Source organism: Ceratotherium simum, chromosome 2 (genome assembly GCF_057802395.1).
Source record: "Ceratotherium simum simum isolate JZ-2026a chromosome 2, ASM5780239v1, whole genome shotgun sequence".
In the NCBI taxonomy this organism is placed as follows: Eukaryota; Metazoa; Chordata; class Mammalia; order Perissodactyla; family Rhinocerotidae; genus Ceratotherium; species Ceratotherium simum.
Window position 1 is genome coordinate 74,102,172 of NC_141901.1, and position 22,740 is coordinate 74,124,911.

Genomic DNA, 22,740 nt, shown 5'->3' on the forward strand with positions numbered 1-22,740 from the left:
TTTTAAGGATACTAGTCATTGGATTCGGGCCCATCCTAATCTGGTATGGCATCATCTTAACTAATTAAATGTACAAAGACCTTATTTCCAAATAAGGTCACTTTCTGAGGTCCTGGGTGAACATGAATTTTGGGGGTACACCGTTCAACCAAGTCCAGGGGGTATTGTAGGAGTAGGGACAATCTGATGAGGTAGGGAATGTTATCCCCAGATGAAAACAATGGTAAAAGGGCTTTTCTCCCTAAACAGTCTCACCTCATTTCCAAAATGGATCTAAGTAATATGTATCTTCATTTTGGTTTCTTTGTCTTAGTGGACAAATACTCTATAAGAAAAAGAAGGTCTCTTTGTAACCAACAAGAGCCCCAGTGGCTTCATCTGCATTGAAGACTAAGTTGTCATCAGAGCAGGCCTAATCAACCACTGCACACTGCATGGCACAGAGCTCTCCAGAGGCCAGCCCAGGGCTCTCTGTGACTGTGGCCTTAGATGCTGTTACAGTCAGGGAAGGAGTGTGTGGGACAGCAAAACACGGTTTTTGACACAGAATGAAAATGCAATTCTTGCTCCCTAAGAGGGTGTTTGAAAAAATATCTGCCTAGTTCAAGTTCTTCTCCAGCTATTTGACATAGCAGGAGGTGACACTCCCGTCACCCAGCTTCCCAGTGAGCCTACCATCCTGACCTCCCCTTGCCCCATTGTGCACAAGAGCTCCACTCCAGGAGGCGAAGGGAGAGCACAGGCTGGGTGCCTACCTCCGCTTTCCAGCTTGGGATGGGGGTACAGGGAGAAGCCGAGGGAACCCTGGGGGGAGCAGGCTACAGCTCTGAAAGTTAGATGGTAAGAGCCCAGGGCAGGGACTGGGCCTGTCCCCTTTGTGGTGCCTGTCTGTCTGGCACAGAGCAAACACTCATGGAATATCTTGGGAATGAACGATTGGTCACTGGGAATACTGGTCACTAAGTCAGCCCATTTCTCTGTGATGATTTCCTTCCCGGGTCCTGGATTTTTTAGAGCAGTCTCTAATTTAAATATGTCTTGATTTGGAATTTGGAAATTAGGGTGACTATTTCAGGAAGGAGCATGTTCAACTCAGATGCTCTTTGAGCCCCCATATGCAAGTACCACACACCCCCCTGAAAAAGCAATTTGGCAGCACTCCCCTAAGACCCCACCAGGAAAGCCTGGGCCTCAGACAGCAGGAGGGACTCTGGAGACATTCAAGATTTAGTCTCTAGGGGACACAGTGACTGGCTGGATGATAAGTGAGGGAGACGGAGGAGTCCATGACTATTATAATTATTTTCCATAAACTAATACCGGATATTAGCAATGCACTGGATAGCTGTTGAAATGATTAACGAAAGGACTGGCTTCTACATTTATAAATTTATTTCACCAAAATATCAGGAAACATCTAAATGTAAATTAATTGTATAACTTGATGCCAATTTGCCTCTTTTATCTGAGGCCTGGTGTAATACTTGATGAGATTACCTATCCCCACCCTTACACCCAAAATCACATAATCCAAAACTCATTAAGAAGAGATGTGTTTACAGGCGTTATTCCCTCTAATCCTATAGAAAACTAGGGAATATTAACAAAATTTTCCATGGAATTAATCTATTCACAGGGGAGGCAGGCCAATGTTTCTAGCACCTACCAGGCCCTGTGTAAGATAGCATACCAAACATATCCAAGGAGTGTATCATTATCTGCACCGCATAGCAAATTAACCCAAAATTTAGTGGCTCAAAACAAGCATTTATTATCTTACAGTTTCCATAGGTCGGGAATTGGGAGTACCTTAGCTAGGTGGTTCTGTCGCAGGCTCTCTTATGAGACAAATGTGATGTCTTCCAGGGCTGCAGTTATCTGGAGGTCTAACTGAGGCTGGAGGTCTACTTCCATGCTCACCTCAGTTGCTAGTTGGCTACTGACTGGAGTCCTCAGTTTCTCACCACGTGGGCCTCTCTATAGGGCTGCCTGAGCGTCCTCATGACATGGCACCTGACTTCCCCCAGAGTGGGTGATAGAGAGAGAGAGAGAACAAGGCAGAATCAACAGTGCTTTTATGACCATTTAGTTTTCTTCTGTGACCACCCAAGATCAGTTGTGATGCCATTATTTAGAAATACAAATGAATGCCATTCTTTCTTAGTTTCAAGAACATAATTTGCTATTTCCCTTAACCGTCTCACCCTGGAGACTTTTATCTGAGTATATTATGTTATTTTTGTTAGGTTTAGACTAAATTTCTGCAACAAAGAGACCCCAAAATATAGTAGCTCAGACAAGAGAGAAATCTATTCCTCTTTCAGATGCCAGTCTAGAAGGGGATGGGGAGTGCAGGGTGGCCTTGCTCTTTGAGGGCATCCAGGAACTCAGGTTCCTTCTATTTATGCATTTGTCTCGAGGCTGCTGACTTCATCTGCATGATCACAGCTGCCCCCAAAGTGCAGAAGAGGGTGGGGAGAGGATATGGAGAGGTAAAGGCTTCCCAGATAAGAATGTGACCTGGACATTGCAAACATGAATTCCCATCCCATTGCTTACATCCCATTGGCCACAGTCATACGGCCATGCCTACCTGCAAGAGAGGCTGGGAAATGGAGTCTCCATCTGCGCCCTGCTCAAGCTTGTGGGGCAAAGATGGAGAGAATGAACCATGGGGGACAGCTAGGGTTCTCTGTCCCCTAAGTGAATAGGAAGCAACCAAGCAGAGGCTGCATGACGTCATGAGGTCAGAGCCTCTGGCTCTGCCACTACCCAGTGAGGAGACCAGATGTAAGTTACTTACGAACTTTCCAGGCTTCAGCTTTTGCAGTCTGCAAAATGAGCACATGGGACTAGATCACTGATTTCCAACTCACAGGCTTTACACGCGGAGGGATCTGTGGTGTGATTACAAGGAATTTTAGGAAGTGTTTGTGAATCAAGCGTTTTCTGTCGATGGAATAAATAATATGACTCATCTATATGTATACTACTAAGTTTCAAATGTAGGCGCTGTCGTAATGATTAAAGTATTACTGTGTTTGTAGTTAATTTTATCCCATTTGTTACTTTTCTTTCCTAAAGTCTAGAATTACAATTACTATCGAATGGGAGACTGTGACCTTTTCTAATGTTAAAAGGAATCTTTGTGCTTGAGTTCCTGGCACATAATAGATGTTCAGTAAATATTTGTTGACAGGATTAAATAAAATGTAGGGCACCATTACATAAGATGATCGCTTTCGTCTCCGCCAACTCTAAATCTTATGAATTCTTTACTCTAGCTCTGAGGCAATTTTCCAGTTTGAGTTTTACTGTAACCAATCACTTCTACATAATTAAAACCAGCTCTGACCCACTGCATCAGTTCCCAAATACTGGGAGACTTTCCTGTTTCACATACTACAATAGCTGCTTGCTTAGTATTCACATCTGCAAAATGCCTTCCTGGAAATAATCTTCCCCTGTTGTAAAAATGAGGGAGTCCGTGTGGAACTTACATACCACCCGTTGAAGGTTTTGCATTATAAATTCATTCAGAAACATGAATTACGTCTGCTTGTAAGGGTACAATTAGGAGACGATGTGGCAGCTCCCCAGTAGATGAGGGGGAGAATTTCCAAGGCTCTTCAGAAAATCGCCAACATTTATTATTTTATGCTGTATAATATTGTTAAGTTCTAAAATTTTATGTCAAGAATATAAAATAAAATATGTTGGCGTATAGGCTAAGGAGGCTCCTGCTGCTCCCCTCATCCACCTCTGAGGTCAATCCCAGGAGGAGGCATGTTTCTATGGATTGGTCCCTTTCTAATCCAATATCCAGAGAGAGTCTTGGGCCGTGCTCTCTAAGGTGTGGGGCTTAAATAGACTTCTGTCTTCTGGGATGGTTTTCCTCTGGAGGAAGAAGGAGAGGTCCTGGCTACTTCATTTCATTCTCTCTCGTTTCTTCATTCTGTCTTTTCCATCTGCCTGGGTAAGTCAGATGGGCAGCACTCAGTTCATCTGAGGGCTGGGGCTGGCTGCCCAGACCGGCTTTGCCCTGGGCATTCGTACACATGCAGGCTCACACGCCCTCTTCTTGGCCCTCATTCCTGGTTTTCAGTGCATTGTTCTTGCTTTACCATCAAGTGCTGGGCTGAGGGGGCAGAGCCTCAGGTGCTGCCTAGAGAGGAGGCTGTGTGACTGGTTTTATTTCTAGGCTCTAGGCCACTTTACCCCGCTTAGCCTTGCCTGCTGGTGGAGTGCAATGGCCTTGGAGGCCAAAGCCCAAGTTTCAAAGTTTCCCTTGGCTCAACACAGTCTCCCATACATAATGTGGCCTCTGAAACTTCCCCCAGTTTAGGCACAAGTGGAGGGTGCCATGGAAGGGTTCTGATCTTCTGTCCTGGTCATCTATTTTTCTGTTTGCAACAAAATAAGTTATTTAAGAGGAGGATTTTACGTAGAGAATATGGGAAAGGCACATTAATTCAGACTGTCCTGCATCTGATTTTATAATATAGGAAATTGTTCTGAAATGTAACAAACCACAAATTTAAAGTTAGAAGGCTGGGGTTCAAATCCCATTAACTATGTGATGTTGGCTAAGATATTTAGCCTCTGGTTTCTTGGAAGTGTTTGTGTGTGTGTGCGCGTTATAATACGTATCTTATAGGAGAGTTAAGAGTAAATGAACTACCATATACACGTTATACAAATAGTAGTAGGATGCTTGGTAAATACTTCTTGAATTTCTATGGTAGTTCAAACATGTTTTACTGAATTTAATTAAGCCTTTGAGATTATTTCTTCTGAGCATTTTCAAGGACTTACTCGCTAAATTCATAGCTTTCTTTTATTTTCAAAGCAAGGGATAACAAACTTATGTTCCTCAATATACAGTCTCTTTTGGGAATCAGCAATTACTTCTTTTTTTTTTTTTTTTTTTTTTTTTTGTGAGGAGGACTAGCCCTGAGCTAATATCCGATGCCAATCCTCCCCCTTTTTTCTTGAGGAAGAGTGGCCCTGAGCTAACATCCATGCCCATCTTCCTCTACCTTATATGGGATGCCGCCACAGCATGGCTTACCAAGTGGTGCGTCAGTGCGTGCCTGGAATCCGAACCTGCAAACCCGGGGCTGCTGAAGCGGAGCGCACGCACCCAACCACTTGCGCCACCGGGCCAGCCCCCAGCAATTACCTCCTCTATATCCAAAGACTTGTATGGTTATGACACACAACTATTTTAAACTATAGCTTTTGTCATTAATTAGTCTCATTTAGTTTATTAGAATATGTTGATACTAATTATATATATTTTGCCTAAAAGGATTAATACAATTTCACAAAGAAATATTTTACACATTTTGTGCTTTCATCCTACAAATATGTATTAGTGATTTTGACCTAAGTTGTCTCTATTATTCTAATTGAGGGAGATTTGGTTACATAGAATCAGCTTAGAAAGTAGTCAAATTTTTTTTCAACAATTTGGAATTTTATTTTGTTCCTGCAATAATGTAATGACAACATCACAGGCAAAAATAGCCATTTCATCGTGGCTTTTGGATGGTAAGTGTATGCTTTTAAAAAGTGTACTATATGCACAAAAAAAGCTCTAGTAATTATGAACTGTGATATAGTGAACTTTATTTATTTATTTATTTTTTTAGTAAGTAGTCAATTTAATTCCTGCCTCAAATTGGGAAAGAGAGTTGCAAGCATGATTGCTTGAGCTTGGAGAAAGATGATTAGGGTAATTTACAGTGCCCTATCTTCCCTAAAGAAAGTTGCACCAGACTCAAGACCCACGTGCTTGTCTTGGTGTGGGGATGATAAAGGCCAGCGCAGGGCTGCCTCAATAAGCCTCTATTCATGTTAGGTAGGGACTTCCAGAGATAAGCAAATGTCTGTTATACTCCTCCAGTTCTAAGAAAAAATAAAGTAGGTGTTTCTTCGGAGAGGTCCGTTTGTTGCATTTTTGCAAGGATCCAGTGTCAGAAGTGAAAGAAGCGAGAGCTGGCTCCTGACAGCCTCGCAGAGCCAGAGGGAGGCCAGGGGACTTTGCAGCTTGGGTGCCTTTCCCCTCAGCTCCAATTTCTAGCCTTGGGTTTAGAGTGTCTGAAAATGGATGGATTCCATATTGAGGATCAACATTTATGGCAAAGCCTCATTCTACACTCCTGTACCCGCTTCAGCCCGGGTGACATAGTCCAGCTAGCCTCTTCATCGTTGGTCCTAATTCTTAACAGAACTAACATTTATTCAGATGCACCATGAGCCATGCTAATCATCCTACATAGATGATCTCATTTAGTCTTCAAAGCACACATAAGGGGTAGGCTCTATTTATTATTATCCCAATTTCACATATGAGAAAACTGAGCTTTAGACAGATTCAGTGATTTTCCCAGAGGTACACAGTTAATAAGTGGGAAAAAGCTAGTGGGCAAATCTGGGCAGCCTGACCTTAGAGCCTGAACTCTGACTAGCACGCAGCGCAGTCTCCTAATTGCTGTCTCAGCCACAGTGATCATCGTGCATCTGAATTGTCTTCGACAGTGCTGGCTTAAGCTATTCTGTCCCTTTAGTCCATGAAGATGCTCTAACTTGTCCAACTGGTAATATTTTAAACATAGGTGTCATCCATGTATTTATTGAACAGACACATAGTGCTTACTAGTCTAAATGCTCTGTTAAAATTAACTAATTTAATTCTTACCACAACTGTATAAAGTATGCCTTACCATATCATCTCCATATTACACCTGGGGAAATTGAAGAACAGAGAGGTGACCAAGGTTGCAGAACTAATAAATGGTAAATGGCAGAGTTGGGATTCAAATCCAGGCCACCTGACTAGTAACCATTATACCACATTGCCTCTACATTCAAGGTATTAGTTAATAGAACATTTACCATATGCTCAGCACTCAATAGAGGGGAATATAGACATGGATTCCACCCTTCAGCTGCACACAAATTGCAACAATAAATAGTTGCTCAGAGGGGGTAAAGTTCAGACAGGCTGGAGTAGGCTCCAAAGGCGTGGCAGACACTGCTGATTGTCTATCTCATCTTCAATCTCTTCCTCTTCCTTTCTGACAGAATGCCAGTTCTGTTTAGGATAGCAACGTGTCCAGTAGGAGGTGGCCATGCAATCAAGTTCTGGCCGTTGGGATGCCGGGGGAAGTCTGCTGGGTGGGGCTTCCTGAGAAGCTATTATTTTCCTGATACAAAGGCACAGATTTAGTTGGCATGCACCTTTAACTCTTTGTCCTTGCCCTTTCTTTTTTCCTGGGACCCAGACACAATACCTGGAGTGGAGCAGCCATCTTACAACCATGAGGACTAAAGCTAGATGCTAAGGATGGCAGACAAGGAAGTTAGAAGCAGCCTGGGCCTTGATGATTTGTTTAAGAAGCTGTAGCAGTCCTGGAATGCCTTCCTCTGGACTTCCTGATGTGTGAGAAAAATAAACACCTATTTGGTTAAAGCAATGTAATTGAGTTACTGTTACAAGCAATTGAACAAAATCCTAGCTTGCGCAGAAGGCTTCATGGAAGAGAGTCTCCATGTAAATTTTGAAGGTCAGGAATATTCAGCTAGGTTGGGGGAAAAGAGAAACATCCCAGGTGTTGGGTGCATCCTACCCAACGATGGGGAAGCAGAACCAGCATGGTGGGTTGAGGGGAAGGTGGGAAACCAGTGGGTCTGGGCAGAGCATGGTAAACACATCTCTAGCACCTAAAGAAGAGCAGGAAGGGTAAAGGGGCTGACGTATGAAACAGCACAGAAGGGGCTGAGACTCAGTGAGAGATGAGCCTTGGGCCACATCACGGATTCTGAACTAACTGTTTGGACTTGATGAATAAAGAGGTGGGAAGCACTGAAGAGTTTGGGCAGGGACATAATATTAAACAGCCAAGTAGGAATACACACAGGCATTCTATATGTGCAACTAGATCTTCACACAGTCAGCCCACAGATATTTTTGCACATTCTACTAGTATGTGCCAGTCACTGTCCTAAGTCCAGGGTGAGAGATCAAGATTCTGTAAGATGATATAAGTTCAATTTCTGGGCCCCTAAACAAATATTTCAGAGAAGGGGTCCCATTATCTCTTTTCAAATGATAAAACAGAGTGTTTTGGGTGGGACTGACTGAGTTCAAATTCTGGCTTTGTCACTTATTAGCCACGCGACCTTGGATAGGTTTCTTTACATGTCTGTGCCTCAGTTTCCTCAGATGCATTGTGCAGCTAATAAAAGTACTTTCTGCATAGTTTAATCATGAAGATTAAATGAGACAGTACTGATCCAGTGTTCCCTGTGTAATCCATAGCAGTCCTAACTTTCTATTGTTCAGTCCCCAAATCATGGAGTGTCCTGGACTCCTCTTCTCTCATCAGCAAATCCTGTTGGATCTAACTTCAGAATATATCCAGAATCCAATGGCTTTGTGCCAGGTTCACTGCTATCATCTATCTGGTTGTGGCCACCTTCATCTCTGCGGTGGTTACTGCATCCCCCACCTGCTGGGAATATTGGTTGTTGAAGGCACACAGGTATGTCCCTCGTGCGGACTGCCTTGGCTCAAGAGAACTGCCTCATTCAAAACTTACATGGCCTCCAAAGGGGCAGCGCCCACCAACGACTGGCTGATGCAAGGATACGAAGACCTGGCCACCTCGCCTGTGGCAGGCAGAATAATGGCCTAATCCCCAGAACCTGTGAATATGTTAGTTTATATGGCAAGGGAAATTCAGGTTGCTAATTAGCTGACCTTCAGTTGGAGAGATTATGCTGGGTTATCCAGGTGGAGCCAATGTAATCACAAGGATCCATTTAAATGAAATTGGGGGAGAAGTCAGAGTTGGAGGAGGAGATGTGACAACGGAAACAGGTAGGAGTGATGTGATTGCTGGAATGCAGGCGGCCTCCAGATGCTGGAAAAGAACCTGGAAAAGACAAGGAAACAGATTTAGCCCTAGAGCCTCCAGAAGGAGCAAAGCCCTGCCGACCCCTTGATTTTAGCCAGTGAGACCCATTTCAGACTTCTGATACCCAGAGCTGTAAGATAATAAATTTGTGTTGTCTTGAGCAACTATGATTGTGGAAATTTGTTACAGCGGCCACAGAAATTCACACAATTTTGGACTACTCCGTAGGGCCTTCCCAGCTCCAGGAGCTCCCCTTAGGATTAGCTGAGGCCTCAGTTGCCAGCATCTTGCAGGTTGGCTTCTCCCTCTGCCCTAGTCTGCATTCTTCATGTCCCCACAGGTGTATTTCCCAGGCACACTCCCCGAGACCCTTCTGCATGCAATTCCCCATCTCAGAGTTTGTTTCCAAGGAACCCAACCTAAGATAATCTCTCACTTAAATTGCTGTAATAGCCCCTGAATGGTCTCCATGCTTAGATCCTTAACTCTCTGCAGTCTCTTCTCAACATAGTAGACACAATGACTGTTAAAACATAAAGTAGATTAAGACACTCCCTGGCTTTCCTTTTCACTCAGAGTAAAGGTCAAATTCCTTACAGTGACCTAAAGGCCCCTTCATAATCTGCCCAACCACCCTGCCAATACCTCCTCTTCTCACCTCCTATGAGTCTACCCCTTGTTCGCTCTACTCCAGCCACACTGGCACTCTTGCTCTTCTTGAACATGCCAGGCAAACCCCTGCTCCAGGACTTTTGCACTGACTCTTTCCTTTGCTCAGATGCTGCCTTTCCAGTGGGGTCCCTGACCACTCTACTTAAAATAGCCATTGCCTGTCATCCTACAGTGGTATTCCTTATTCCTTTTACCTGCATTATTTTCTCTCTGGGCCTATGTTTTCTAATATACTATATAATTTAATTATTTATTTTGTTTATTGTTCTTCTCCTCCCACTAGACTATACCATCTATGAAGGCAAATATTTATTTATTTGCTGCTCAGAACTGTGCCTGGCAAATAGTGGTCACTCAAAAATTTGTTGAATGAATAAATGAATAAACGCAGGTACAGTATTTAGAATAGTAAACATTCTGGCACATAGTAAATGTTCAATAAGTGTTAGCTCTTATTTTTGGTGGGGTGGAGAAGGGGCCATGAGATTCCTGGCATTTCAGAAGCTATGCGTGCAGTGTTTGATCCTGTGATGCCGCAGGAAGAGGAAGACGAATAGTAGGCACACGTAGACTAGGATCCTCATTTCCTCACTTTTATGTGTGTGAGTTTACCCCTGGCACGAGCTGAGTTCCCTTTAGGACAGACTTAAAACATGAGTCTGAGCCTCTCACGGGAACCAGAAAGTAATCGAGGGCACAACAGGGGGGTGTGGGCTGGAGCTCTGTGCGGAACCACAATACGGGCCGGGGTGCAGAGGTCGGAAGTCTGTCTGGCTCCAGGTCAGGCCTGATCCGTCCCAGAGGCTCTTTGGGAAATGGTCAAGTCCAGCAGTTACACTGAGACAGGAAGGCTGATGGTAGCTTATAGTGATTCTAAGCTCTTCCTTTATTGGAAGGACTGCAGTATTTTAATGGGATTTCTGTGAAGAAAGAGCCCAGATCTCTATTTCATTTCCTTGTTCATGAGCCTTATCCTTTCTTGAATTGAATGTGCTGTTGGCCCTGGGTACTAGCCGAAGGCGAGGCCCTTTCTTTTGGTAGTTTTGGGGAAAGAGGCTCAGAAATGTACTTTGAAATGGGAAAAAGCGAGAGTATGTGCATGTAAATGGGTAACATACCCTGATTCCTAGGGAAATACACTCATCTTTAAAAACATCTATTCTAGTCAATGTAGATAGAAATTTGTATTTAGCCATATAAGAACAACACAGCCAATTCTGCCATCTGTTGGTTGTGTGAGCACTCTGAAGAAAAAGCTCTCGCATGTGAGGTGCTTGAAATCATTGAGTCCTTGACTTCAAAATATATATAAGGCCTAAAGTTTCGGGAACAGGAGGGGGTCAGTCCTATTTTAAAGATCTCTTGAGACAGATGTCATAACTTTTGCTGTTTGTTCAAACCAAAATTAGACAACACATTGGAATGTCCTAACAGCATTTAAGCTGGGTTGTTTCGATCTCTATTGACAATGTTAGCACCTAATTAGATCCCTTTATAATAACCCTGGAAATTACATACTTGAAGACACGCATGAAGTAACTCCTGTGGTTTTTTTCCCCAAAATAAGGTTAACTCCTAATTATTTAGTAGTTCCTTTTAAGGAGATGGAATGGAAGAGCTTTCCTGAAATTTGTACAGTGTCCAAATCCTGTCACAGTTCTTCAGAGCTTCCACGCCTGTCGCACAGTACTTGATTAATAAAAGTTGAATTCCTGATTCCTTTACAAATTAACCCATCTAAAAAAAATTTCTTCTAAATACTCGCTGAGCAAAACATGATGTAGACAATAATATGCACATAGAGGATTCCTTTTATCTTTACATACATCTTTCTTTGTCATACTTCTTGTTAATACATTCTAGTGTCTTGAAAACTTTAGAAATGAGACACGTTGCTGAAGCATGTTTTTTTACTTAGAAAGCTTTAGTTCTTTTTCCACTGCACTTCTATTTAGTGATTTATTTTCCATCTTGTCTCAGGACCCAAGATGAGTTGAAGCAAATATGGAACATCATACACCCATCCTTACTGTATGTATTTCATCTTGGTTTGGGTGGTCCATTTTATAAATCTAATTTTGAATAATAGCCTAATCTTCTAAGGTGTGATAACCCTGTCTGGTGTTACCTGCTCATCTCCCCTGCCCTTCAAGCCCCACTCTTACAGTCAGGAGCTCACCATGTCTCTGCTCCGCTGACATGAACTGACGATCGATATTTCTAGCCACCTAGCCCCCACCCAAATGATTTTTTAAAATCTAATTTCTTCAAACATCACGTGTTACAGGGCTGTTTCCACATCTTCAGACACTTTGCTGAGACAAACAGCCAGTGAGCAAATTGCAGCCAAGTGCCATCACCTCATGCCTTCTCAGTTTCCTCTCTGAGTCTGTGTTAACATGACATGCTTGAACTTACACTTGTGTTTAAAAAAATTCTGCTGTACTGCTCATCATCCTTTTCAATCCCATTTCTTGGTATCTAAAGTATCTTAGCAACATCTTTGAGCAACAATCAAGGGCATAGTTTCCAAACACTATAGCATTCAAAGCATCCTACTTGGTTGCTCTCTGATTTTTTCCAGGCAACCTATTTTTATTTTAGGAATATAACAGGAATCTAGAAGCTAATGATTTATTGTTCTTCTATCTAGTCCTCAAGGAAACTCTTCCTGCCACAAGCACAGTCTTAAGGAGCTTCTATTTGCTGCAGATACTCTATCAGCTGTTGTTTTTAAGCTTCCCAAAGAAGGTGGAACATTTTGGAGAGTTAGTTCAGACCATGTCCTGATGGGAAACGCCTCTAAGATCATGTACTAACATGAACCCTGTGAACCTCGCTATTAGCCAGAGATTTAAATTTTTTTTAATTGGAGTATAACATATAAACAGTAAAGTGCATAAATCTTGTATAAACTTGATGAATTATACACATACAGACCCGTGTAGCCATTGCCTAGATCAAGATATAGATTATTTTCAACATCCCAGCAGGTTTTCTTGTTTCCTTCTAGCCTCTTCCCAGTTAATACGCCACTCAGGTAACGATGAATCTGACTTCTATCACCATGGGTTAGTTTTGTCTGTTCTCTAACTTCATAATAAATGGCACCATACAGTATTTGCATTTTTGTGTCTGGCCTCTTCCTCATCAGTATGTCAGTGAGATTCATCCATGTTCATTTCTGTAGTAGAACTGCATTCTTTTTTTTAATTGCTGTGTCTTATTCTACTATGCCAATGTTCCATGGTTTATCCATTCTACTACTGATGGACATTTGGATTGTTTACAATTTTCAACTATGGTGACTAAAACTGCTCAGTTAGAGATTTTCACATGTAAAAGAGCACTTAGCTACTCACAAATTCTGCTATTTGGACAATCTTTTATATGCTGATAGACACAGAGTGAAAAACCACATCAAGAAGCCTAGGATGGTTTTGTGAGACATTCAGACAGAATCCGTGTGTCATCCATGTTGAGATTAACATAAAAGCACAGGCAACAAGAGAAAAAAAAAGATAAATTGGGCTTTATCAACTTCATGAACAGTTGTGCGTGAAAGGATACTATCAAGAAAGCAAAAGTACAACCTACTGAATGAGAGAAAACATGTGCAATCATATATCTGATAAGAGACTAATATCTAGAATATATAAAGAATACCTAAAACTTGACACAAAAAATTAATTCAAAAAGTGAGCAAAGGACTCAAACAGACATTTTTCCAAAAAAGATTTACAAATGGCCCATAAGCCCATGCAAGGATGCTCAACATCATTAGTCATTAGGGAAATGCAAATCAAAATCATAATGAGATACCACTTCACAACTAAAATGGCTATAATTTTATTAAAAAAGAAAAGGAAAAAATGGGAAATGGATGTTGGCCAGGATGTAGAGAAATTGGAAACTTCATGCATTGTTGGTGGGAATGTAAAATGGTGCAGCCATGGTGGCAAACACTTTGGCAGTTTCTCAAAAGTTTGGACATAGAACTACTATATGACCCAGCAATTTACTCCTAGGTATACACCCAAAAGAACTGAAAGCAGGGACTTGAACAGATATTTGTATAACAACGTTCATAAGAGCACTATTGACAATAGGCAAAAGGTGGAAGCAACTCAAGTGTCCATCAATATTCGAATAAACAAAATGTGGTATATACATACAATGGAATATTATTCAGCCATAAAAAGAATCAAATTTTGGGGCCGGCTCCGTGGCTTAGCGGTTAAGTGTGCGCGCTCCGCTACTGGCGTCCCGGGTTCGGATCCCGGGTGCGCACCAACGCACCGCTTCTCTGGCCATGCTGAGGCCGCGTCCCACATACAGCAACTAGAAGGATGTGCAACTATGACATACAACTATCTACTGTGGCTTTGGGGGAAAAAAAAGGAGGAGGATTGGCAATAGATGTTAGCTCAGAGCCGGTCTTCCTCAGCAAAAAAAGAGGAGGATTAGCATGGATGTTAGCTCAGGGCTGATCTTCCTCACACACAAAAGAAAAGAATCAAATTTTGGTATATACTACAACATGGATGAAACTTGAAAACATTATGCTTAATGAAACAAGCTAGACACAGAAAGACATCAATTGTATGATTCCACTTATGAGATAGCTCGAATAGGCAAATTCATAGAAATAGAAAGTATAATGGAAGTTACCAGGGGGTGGGGGAAGTGCAGAAAGGAGAAGTTACTGTTTAAATGGATAGAGTTTTTTGGGGGAGATGATTAAAAACTTTTGGGTGTAGATAGTGGTGATGGTTGTACAACATTGTGAATGAATTTAGCACCACTGAACTGTATACTTAGGAATGGTTAAAATAATAAATATTATATTATGTATATTTTACTACAATAAAAAGATAAACTGTAGGTATAAAACAATATTTCTTTGGTATTCACTCATTCAACATATCCTTATTGAATACCTGCAGAGTGCAAGGCCCTGTGTTAGGCAATTACAGAAAGATGAATCAGACATATTATATTAGTTTCCTATCGCTATGGCAACAAATTACCACAAATATAGTGGCTGAAAGCAACACAAATTTATTAACTTACAGTTCTGTAGGTCAGAAGTTCAATATGAGGCTCACCGGGATAAAATGAAGGTAAGGCAGGGCTATGTTCCCTTTGAAGGCTCTTTAGGGAGAATCTCTTAGGGGAGAATCTATTTCCTTGCATTTTCCAGCTTTTGGGGGCTGCCCACGTTCCTTGGCTCGTGGCTGCCTTCTATCTTCAAAGACAAGCAATTGCAACACTCCAGCTCTGTTTCCCTTGTCACATCTCCTCTAACTCTGACTTTCCTGCCTTCCTCATTCATTTATAAGGCCCTGGGGATTACACTGGGCCCACCTGCATGATCCAGGATAATTTCCCCATCTCTACAGCTGATTAGCAACCTTAGTTCCATCTGCAACTGTAATTCCCTCTTTCTATGTAGCCTATTATATTTGCAGATTCCCGGGATTAGGACCTTGTCATCTTTGGGGGGCCATTATTCTGCTTACCACACACATCTCCCTGACTTCAAAGATCAGCAGGGGAGATACAAAAATAAATAAATAAATAAGTCGTGAATGGTGCAGCTCAAGTGCTCTGAGTTCAGGGTGAGAAAGATTATTCCAGTTGAGAGAATCAACAAACTCTTCTGAGGCCAGCCAGGTGGCGTAGTGGTTAAGTTCTCCTGCTCTGCTTTAGTGGCCTGGGGTTTGCGGGTTCGGCTCCTGGGCGCTCATCAGGACCTACACACTGCTCATCAAGCCATGCTGTGGTGGCATCCCACATACAAAATAGAGGAAGACTGGCACAGATGTTAGCTCAGGGACAATCTTCCTCAAGCAAAAAAAAAAAAAGAGGAAGATGGAAATAGATGTTAGCTCAGGGCCAATATTTCTCACCAAAGAAACCAAAAAACAGAAACACAAAAAAATAACACTCTTCTCAGAGACCATATAAAAACCAGTCAAGGGCCGGCCCCGTGGCTTAGCGGTTAAGTGCACGCGCTCCGCCGCTGGCGGCCCGGGTTTGGATCCTGGGCGCACACCGACGCACCGCTTCTCCAGCCATGCTGAGGCCGCGTCCCACATACAGCAACTAGAAGGAAGTACAACTATGATGTACAACTATCTACTGGGGCTTTGGGGAAAAAAAATTAAAAAAAAAAAGAAAAAACAGTCAAGAAGTATATTCCATAGTGCCCTGTATGTTGAGGACTTTGAGATTCTCAATGCTTTGTGGCATATGTGAGTTACATTCCACATTCAATGGCCAGGAAGGATCACAAGGAAGCAGCTGCCAGAGACTGATTCACAGTGGCTGCCCAGTGGCATGATTCCAGAGGGTCAGCCAGGACGCAGGACAGCTATGTTGCTGCTGCGGGACAAGCAAGGCTGCCAGGACCATTACGTCCCAGTATGACCCGCAGGTGACTTACACATGGTACCTGCTGGCACGCTGGAAATCCAGAGAATTGTGAATTCTGGCATTAGCATCAAAAGTGAATGTAAGAGACCTAGAAGTGGCAGCCTGGCCCTGCGATTCTCTTACACAAAGTGTGGCGACAATGTGGGTTGCTTACCAGTATTTGCATTTGCATTGCAATATTCAAGAAGTGACCTCACCACGGTTTTCGTGTAAATGGATGCTAATAAAAAGCAGCAAGACCCGCTGTATCTTCTTTTTTATTTTATTTTAATTTTTTTAATTGTGTATCATTGACATGTAACATTATATTAGTTTCAGGTGTACAACATAATGATTCAATATTTATATACATTGAGAAATGATCACCACAATAAGTCTAGTTAACATCCATAGCCATACATAGTTACAAAAACTTTTTTCCACTGTATCTACTTTTTTTTTTTATAAATTTTTAATTTAATTTAATTTATTTATTTTTTTCCCCCAAAGCCCCAGTAGATAGTTGTATGTCACAGCTGCACATCCTTCTAGTTGCTGTATGTGGGACACGGCCTCAGCAGGGCCGGAGAAGTGGTGCGTCAGTGCGCGCCCGGGATCTGAACCCGGCCACCAGCAGCGGAGCGCGCTCACTTAACCGCTAAGCGTCGGGGCCGGCCCTCCACTGTATCTTCTGATGTAAGATTTTTTAATGACATCTTTATACCCTCAGTAGCCCCCAAAAGCACTTTAACCCCATAGGTGGTGGGCGAGAAACATTGCTCTCCAGGTGCAAGAGTGATATATTCTGTACCTCCAACACATAGCATCATGGAACAACTCTGTTAAGCATCCAGGACATCCAGGGGTGGCCACTACCGTATCCCTTCCCAACCGGTGTGATTCGGTTTTGTCCTCCATGTTTGCCATTGAATACATTAATCCACTGGAGACATAATATGTGCTGAGTAAGTGTTTAATAAATACATGAAATAGGAGTAAACAAATGACTTCAGGAATCTAAAATTCTTAACCCAGGCCTAGGTTGTGGTTCTGAGGGATCACACCTCCCTGATCACATGCATTTCCTTGCAATGACCTCATGTCTACACACATCGTTTCTTAGTCATTTAACAGGCTTGTTCTCAGTCTATGTTAACTTGAACTGGAAAAACACATTTAAGGATATTAGAAAAATATACTTAAAGGTAGTCTTACAGAAACAAGAAATATTTTCGTTAGAATTTTTGCCTTGGTTAGAGGAAAACACTGTTGGACCTTGCTGGTGTTCTATCTCCAAGGATGTATCTAAACCACCAGATACAGTTAGCTGCTGAGAGCCCAGGATTTTATGCTTCTTTCTCTCCTCTACTCAGTGACTTCAAAAAATAATAATAACCTCTTTCAGCTGTGTGGCTCAAGGTCCGCAAAACAAAGCAAGTCACTGTTTAGCCTGAAAGAATGTCTAGGAGAGTTGCTTGTGGATCTCTAGATACAGTCAAAGGTGCCACCCCAGACTACTGATCCCTTATAAATGGAAAGTATTCAAGGATATGTGAAGTCCTTCAGAAATTAAGTACCCTTATCTTTGTTTAGGCTTTGCATAACCTTGTCTGAATCCTTCTTCCCTCCTTCCTCCCTCCCTCCCTCCCTCTCCCCCACCCCTTCTTTCTTTCTTTCTTTCCCTTCCTCCCTCCCTCCCTCTCTCCCTCTCTCTCTCTCTCTCTCTCTCTCTCTCTCTCTCCCTCTCTCGCTCTCTCGCTCTCTTTCTCTCTTTCTTTCCCTTCCTTCTTTTTTCTTCTCTCTCTTTCTCTCTCCCTCTTTCTTTTTCTCTTCTTTCCCTCCTTCTTTCCTTCCTCTTTCTTTTTCAATCTCCTTCCTTCTTTCCATATATTTATTAAGTTAACAAACATTATTGAGCACCTACAATGTGCAAGGAGCTGATTAGGAACTGAGGATTCAGCTGGGAACAAGAAAAAGTGGTCATTGCCTTCATAGAGTTTACATACTAGAGAGAGGATGAGGTAATGGACAAAGAAACTAATTAATTAATGAGATATCCTCCAATTATAAGTATCAGGAAGGCAGTAAACAGGGTGATATGATGGAGAATAATGTGGAGAAAGTATGTTATTTCTTATGCACAGAAATACGTGTAACTAGGCAACTGTCTGCCAGTGTGTGAATAACACAAAACTAGTCTTTTTGGGGGCAGTTCCTAAAGAAGAAAGCTTGGGTCAGTATTGTTGGTAAAGGAGTGAAAAGAAAACTTAAAATGCCAGGGTAATTTGTCTTATGAGGGATTCAGAGAGTAAGGGACATCCATCTTGTTTATCATAGTATGTCCAGTGCATAGCACTGTGCTGGCATGTAGAAAATGCTCCAAAAGTAATAATTAATGGAAAAACCAACAGACCCTGCAAAGCATACATTTATAGGAGCAGTTCTTTCTTTTGTCTGGGGTAGAAGAAAATCTAGCAGTCTTGAGCGATTCCCAGACACCTTTCCATACATGGCATACTTTGATGGCTCTGGGCAGGACCTCTTGGGAAGACACTTAGTCAGGAGTGGCAATGGGTTCAGGGATGCAAAGAGAATTTTCTTCATGGTCTGATACAGGAGGCCAAACCACAGGAGGCTACCTCTTGGAAGTATCAAGACATTGGTGCTGGCTGATTGGCTATTTGGGAAAGGATGATCTCTTGGGGCCAGATTGCTATTTACTAGAAGAAAACCAACCAACACTCTTGGCCCACCCTGGGAAGGGCTCATTAGGAAAACACAACACCCCATTGTAGCATTTACCCTCTGGTAATTTATGTAATTGTGCACACATCAGTCTCTTACTCCAATAGATCATAAGCTTCTCTTGTGGCAGCTTTAAAAATCTGCCTGGAAGAGGGGGCTAAATCTGGTCTCAAAGTTGCATTTTCATAATAAGCATAGTGTTTTGAGATACAGATTTTAGACCAATAAAGATAGCATTTTCACTCTTTTCATAAGATTTCACACTTTTCATTTACTATTACCATCATCATCATTTTATCTGGGTGGCTTTGGAGTGGCTGCTGAAGACTACAGTCAGGCCAAAGCCCCACCTCCACCAGAGGCCCCCCCCATCAGTCTTTCTTATTGATTTTTTAAATCCCCAGTGTTTAGCACATAGTAAGTAATTGTTGCATTGAGCATAAACATGAAGAATAAAAAAGTAATAAAAAAAGAAAACCTATTAATCTTATCTCCCAATACCTGTATTTTGAACGTGTTCCTCAACATTAGTAACTTTTAGGATTTCCAATGTGATCTACAACCAGTTGTAACAAGATAATCATACTTAATTAAAAATAATTAATAAAAAAATTTTATTTTAATGCCATCTCAAACAGGGTGTACTGGAGACAAGGGAGACAGTGGAGAAGCACATTGTCTAGAATAGTTCATTTAAAAGTGTGAACTGGGGCTGACCCAGTGGTGTAGTGGTTAAGTTTGGCACTCTCTGCTTCGGTGGCCTGGGTTCGCGGGTTCTGATCCCAGGCACGGACCTACACCACTTGTCAGCCATGCTGTTGTGGCAACCCACATACAATAGAGGAAGATTGGCACAGATGTTAGCTTGGCGAATCTTTCTCAGAAAAAAAAAAAAAAAGTATGAACTTCAAAATTATCCTACGGGCTGGTGCAGGTCAGACATTTATAACTGCTGCCCCTATCCTCCCTCTCCCAACCAAACTGCTGTGACCCCAAAAGCCTCCAAGCCTTCTGTCAGGCCAGGTGCAAGAGGCAGAGACTAAAGAGACCCTGGAGATAAACCGTCATGAAAGCCCCATAAGCTTTCCTTCCCCAGGATACAGCATTAGAGAAGCAATCTGAGCTAAAAGGATTATTGCTGGGCTGCTGCCAACAGAGACTATCATATTCTGAGCTTAATAAAAAAAAGAAAGTGTAAGCTGAATCCAAATGAAATATAATTCTATTTCCTTTTTATCCAAGTGATTTCAGTGGACAAAGGATAGGGGTTCTGCTGAGAGCAAATTAAATGATTCCTGGGATACGTCACAGTGGCTTTTAGGGCAGTGAGGATGGTGGGCCGGAGAGGGAGGTAAGCGTTCTCCTCCCTCCCCAAAGGCATGTCTCAGAATGTATGAGAAGAAGAGGAAGTGAGAGTGGATTAAAGCCCTACCCTACTGAAACTCCTCTGCAGGGGAGTGTTCAGCCCCTGGAAAATCGTGGCTGTAAGCCATGAAGAGTCACAGAGGTTCGTCAGCAGGAAAGCGACATGACCCAAGTAGCCCTTAGGAAGCTGGACTTGTCAGTTCTCAATAAATATTTGTTCAATGAATGACTCAGATTAAGACCAAGACAGAGACATGACTTTGGCCACTTCTGAATATGGATGTCAGTAAAGCTCTATGAAAAAATGATTCGAGAACGATATCCAATCAATGCCATAATTATAGCTGTAGGTTATTTATGGCTTTCTATTTGCTTATTCTTAAGTTAATGTAACAAGAGTGTGAACAGATTTGACTTGTGGAATGTGATAAAACACAACTTTACTTTTGTTCTTACTGATTCTATGAAGTTAATTTTGTGTGGTAATCTTTCCCTGCCCTGGATAAATATGATTCACCACAGGCAGTGCTGTGGCCATTTTAAGTCACAAACACAGACTAAGCACATATTAGACTACTCAGCCCAGGGAATAATTAAAACTCTGAATTTTATTTAATGTCGAATCTCCCTTTCTCAGGCCACGCCGCTGTGGGCTGGCTGCTCACATTTCTCCTTCATCTCTCTTTTCTTGCTCCTCCTCCCTCATTAGGCTTACCTGGAGGGTTGGAACACAGAGAGGAAAAAGGAAAATGGGAGCAGGAAATGCTCTTACTTCTGCTGCTATCTGCCATAACTTGGCTTTGTGCTAAATTAGACTCATGTTTAAAGCTGATATTCTCTTGAGGGCACTTCTGGGGTCCCCGTGCTGGGACTCTCTGGAGATGTGTTGATGGTCCTTCTTCAGCCAGCTGCTCCCCCTTCTCTGAGGATCCACCCACACTCTGTTGGAGTCCCATTGTCCCTTCCAGGTGGTCCTCTCAGGAAGATCCAAAAACAGCCTCAGGAGGGCAGGTCCTTGATCCTGTGTGCCCTGCATTGGCAAAACTCCTTCCGTCCCGCCTTGGAGGAGGGTGAAGTAATTTCCTACAGGAAGCAGCTACCTGCCTTGACTCCACCCCCCACAACGCAGCTTACCAGCTTTTCTCCTACCCTGAGTATTGTCTGGGACAGGAGTTGGCCTTCAGCTCACTGCTTCTCCCAAACTCCAGGCGACACATATCAGACTCTCAAAGCGGCCATGTTGAAGGCCCCCAAGGCTTGGGGGGAGCTCAGGCACCCCCTCGCCTCTTATTTCCTCAAGGGAGGATAAGACTTGAAGTTCTCAGCACAATTTCTCCAAAGAAATCCTTCTCACCAGAATCTTTCCCCTTGTTTCCCACTCTCCAAAAACCTTTTATATTCTTGGATATATAGCCCCTGGATAAATGTTCTGAGTTATTTAAACTGAACCTCGGATTTTTTTTAAGGTTCTTCTTATGGCATTCTGTCTCATATATGCTTTGGTGCCCAAAATCTATAACATCAGTCCCTCCTGAGAGACTGAGGAGAGAAGTGTTCTGTTTAACATCAGGTTACATTCACATAACAAACTCTATGTAGAGCATTCTATAAAGTAGCTTCAACTCTGCTCACTTATTATTCTTGTCCTTTCAAAGGCTGAAGTTAAAAGAACTTCCAAAGTACCCAAACTAGTAAATGATATTTGCAATCTTTATTGATTGCAACTGTTCCCTGACCAGCAGAGGCAGCTCTGGGTTGTGTAGATTTCACAATTTGGGGGGAACTCTTTAAGAAAAAGAATGCAAAATTAGGAATACAAAATTGGGTATAAAAGCAAATATTTATTAGAATGAGAAAAAAATTTAAAACAGATTACGAATTTTAAAATGCTGCCTAACACCAGAAACATCAAAAATCTAGAAAAAGTACATGCTTTTATGAATGAATGATCTTATACACATACCCCTATAATTTCTTTTGAATTTTGATATGATCAACAATTCTGAATAAATATAAAACACTTCTCTGAAATTAAGGCATACACAGAAGTAATTAAAATGCATTTAAAATGCCCCTACGTTTCATTAAGCTACTTGATTATGTAATCACATTATTCTTACACCACATACATGGATCTGTTTATAAATATGTATAGTGATTTTTCTCATTGGATTGTTTCTTTAGGTTGTTGTGCTCCATTGATGGATAATTTATCATTCTGTTTTGTCTAAAACTGCTGATCTTCTTCAGGATGTGATGTGATCCAATATGCTGAATGTGTAAAATACGTGATGAAACATAGTTACCACGGAACTGGTTTGTACCCTACAAACACAGGAATTTTGAAAAATTCTATATTGTATGATTTACATAAAAAAGATATATATATTTTGGGTTTATAATTGCATACTTTACTTATTAGGTATATTCCTGGGAGGACAGAACTTCTGTTTTGACTAGGCATCTGTGATAATCAAATCCTCTGCTTATAATTTTGCATATCTGAAGATTAGCAGAATTTTCCCCAGACTAGCTTCTGCCTTCATTATTTTTGAAACTTGTTTCTCCTTCAGTATCCACACACTTTCAGTATCTGGGGCAATAGGTCATGTTCATA

The 22,740-nt window shown here is 41.9% G+C and overlaps 1 protein-coding gene across 1 annotated transcript in view; it reads left to right on the forward strand.

The window, feature by feature from the left end:
• Positions 1-7,473, forward strand: part of LOC147918055 (uncharacterized) — a 33,982-nt gene extending 26,509 nt beyond the window's left edge. The window contains exon 4 of the transcript XR_015556030.1: positions 7,290-7,473. The gene's annotated coding sequence lies outside the window, so the exon portion shown is untranslated. The remainder of the gene's footprint in view (positions 1-7,289) is intronic.
• The last annotated feature ends 15,267 nt before the right edge of the window (positions 7,474-22,740 follow it).